The following is a 3,058-nucleotide window of genomic DNA, read 5'->3' as shown; positions in this document are numbered from 1 at the left end:
TTTATTCAAAGTTTTCATCAGATATCAAATATATTTAGAAACTCAGTTAAATTTTTCGATTAGACCAAAATTCGAAAACTTAGATCTTTTCGAGGAGTTTTTGCGAAATTTAAAATAACATTTTTTTTAATGAATCCTAGAAATTTTTGTCAAAGTTTCTGCTACACGAAGAAAATACTTGAAAATTATCACAATTGCATTTTTATTTTCGATACAAATTTAAAAAATTATATGCTATCAAACATTTTGAAAATTTTCAAAATGAAAAAAGATTTGTTAACAGGTTAAGAAATATCAATCCAAATTTCTACTAGATTTAAAATATATTTCGGAACTATTCTCATGACATTTTTTAGTTACACCAAAATTCAAAAAGCGAGATTGTTTTCAAAAATATGCCATTTTTGTTTTTATAAGATCCCTAAGTTTAAAGCGTTATTTTTAGTCGATTTTAACAAGATTGACAAATTATCTTGATGACATTTTTCAATTGGAAACAAATTGAAAATGTTTTAGAATAATTAATCAAAGTAGAGTTATCTTAGAAATGAAGTTTGAGCGAACGGAATCAAAGCCTACGGCTTAATGTCTCTGTTTGGTCATTTTTTAAAAAATGATGTTTTTTATTAACATTATATTGAAAAACGTACCTACTTCATATATACTGTATAATTTTGTCTACACAGTTTTATTTTTCAAAGAGAACGTACTGTAATGTAATGGTAAAATCCACAGGTGCTTTGACAATCTTCCTTAAAAACAAATCGAAAAATAGGCTCCAATTTATGACTGTTATTTTCCAGAAGTTTAAATTACAGTTTTCGATTTAAGTCGCAATATTCATGATATTAAAAAAAGGAGTTGAAGTGTACGCAATTAACTTTGTTAAAAATGTACTATATTGTTAATAATTCATCGTTTTTAATTGAAACGTCTACTACTTATTACATTTTTGGTTCAGAATTCCTTTTTTTGTGTGTTAAAAACTATACTATTCGATTGCAAAGTTAATTATTTCGTTAAAAATTCAAGTATTTTGTTAAAAACTGATATTTTAAATAAAAAATTGCACTGATTGGTTGGAACCTGAACTGCTTTGTTAAAAATTCATTTGTTTAGTTGTCGAGAATATAGTTTAGGCGCGAGAAAGATTCTTCCGGTAATACTTTTTAGAACAAAATAATATTTCACGGAAAATAATTTTTTGGCTCAAAGCCTATATGACAAAAAAATAGTTTTGGTGGGAAATAATATCACAACGAAAATAAAACAAAGATAAACAAAATGATAAAAAAAACTGTATACAAAAACTAGAGCGTTAGAAATTGGGAAATAATCCTATATTGGAAGCTTTACGCAATTGAAAGGGATATAAATTGTAGTGATAAGTGGTGATAAGCATCACAGAACTATCAGAAAATCGAACTTTTGACCGAACTTTGACCGCAAGGCCTTCTCCATACAGGGTGTGCACCTCAAAAATAAAAATAGAATACTTCCTTATACTTTACAGTAAAAAAAAATACTTTTTGGAAATAGTCATTTGTAAAATAAATAAACACTTTCAGACCCACACTTTTCCAAAATATTCGCAGACAAGCAACAATGCAAAAATTGAAAAGAATGCCAAATACTTTTTACTTGAAAATATTACTTTACCAAAAATGCTATTTGTCCCCAAATATTGTTCAAAAGTCAACCTTTTCGGACTATTTGTCCCAAGCCCACAACAAATAAAGTTTGGAATCAAGACAAAAGATTAGGGTTCAAGAAAATCTTGATTCAATGCAAAATGTAGAGCAAGAAACATTTTTTCATTATTCAAGAATACTGCAGAATATAGAACTAGACAAATTTAGAAACACTCCAAAGCTTGCAGCAATCACTTGGAAGCACAATGAAGATCAAACTAAATAAAAGAATGGAAGCCAAATGCAAGTGAAGAAAAACAGAAAACTAAAAATAGAGAAAAAAAATGGAAATGTTGCGTTCAAGAATGGCAAATTCTGAATTGCAAATAAATTGTGAACCAAAGACTATTGTGTAGGGTCGAAGCTCAACGACCCGTTGACCTACCTGAATGTGCGAATCCTCGACTATTTGCAGCAAAGGCTGTCCCGAGACTGGACTCGGCGGCGGCGAGCGAGGCCCAAGTCGAACGTCAAAGTGAGGCTCCGTGAATCGATCCTCGTTGGTTGGGAAAAGGATTCAACTGGTAGAAACTAGACACCGAAAGAGAGGAGAGAGGGACAAAGAAAAGGGAAAAAGGGGATGGAAGAGTCGAAAGAGTGGGGAGAGATGAGAAGGAGTGAGATGAACAATTAAGGGAGGCGAAAGAGTTTACGAATGAAAAATAAAGAAAGGAGATAAAAAATCGAGAGAAGTGAAATGTGATTGTGATTGCAATGAAGATTCACTCGATGGCACACTCCCTTCGCACGTCTGGCCGACTTGATAGTCGCCCACAGACTGCACTGAACAGCTGATCACTTCCACACGTGCTCATTACGAGTATGAGAAACTTCCCCAGATTGCTGTTGTGATTGGAAATAAGGGGCCGTTCAAAATTTCGGAATAATTTTCCAAATTATGTTTCAAAAATAACTTCGAGTTTTTAGTTTAAAATTAATTTTTGGGTTGCAAAATCTATTATTTTTGTAATAAAGTTAATTACTTGGTTATAAATTAACTTTTGTGTTAAAATTTAACTACTTTGTTGAAAAATGATCTTTTTGCTAAAAAATTATACTGCTTGGTTAAAACTTGATTCACTTTGTAAAAAATTTATTTTTTTGTTGATTATTTAACGACTATGTTGTTAAAAATTTGTTGTTTTTTTATGGCAAAAATTAATTTTGATAACCGAAAATTTTAATATTCTATTATTTGTTGAAAAATGATCGTTTTTATTTGAAAATTCATTAATTTTACACTTCTAAAATATTTAAAGAATTTGCCTTTTTTGGTAGAAAGTTAATCGTCCTGATTGAAAATACAATATCTTAGTAGAAAGATAAATTACTTTGCTAAAAATTCATATTTTTAGTTAAAGATCCAC

At 30.0% G+C, this 3,058-nt stretch overlaps 1 protein-coding gene across 1 annotated transcript in view; it reads right to left on the bottom strand.

Moving 5' to 3' along the window:
* The window catches only part of LOC117182845 (facilitated trehalose transporter Tret1-like), a 46,098-nt gene extending 43,637 nt beyond the window's left edge, over nucleotides 1–2,461 (bottom strand). The window contains exon 1 of the mRNA XM_033375959.1: nucleotides 2,077–2,461. The gene's annotated coding sequence lies outside the window, so the exon portion shown is untranslated. The remainder of the gene's footprint in view (nucleotides 1–2,076) is intronic.
* Between the last annotated feature and the right edge of the window lie 597 nt (nucleotides 2,462–3,058).

Source organism: Belonocnema kinseyi, chromosome 1, assembly GCF_010883055.1.
Source record: "Belonocnema kinseyi isolate 2016_QV_RU_SX_M_011 chromosome 1, B_treatae_v1, whole genome shotgun sequence".
NCBI classification, from domain to species: Eukaryota; Metazoa; Arthropoda; class Insecta; order Hymenoptera; family Cynipidae; genus Belonocnema; species Belonocnema kinseyi.
This window is presented reverse-complemented; position numbering and strand designations above follow the sequence as displayed.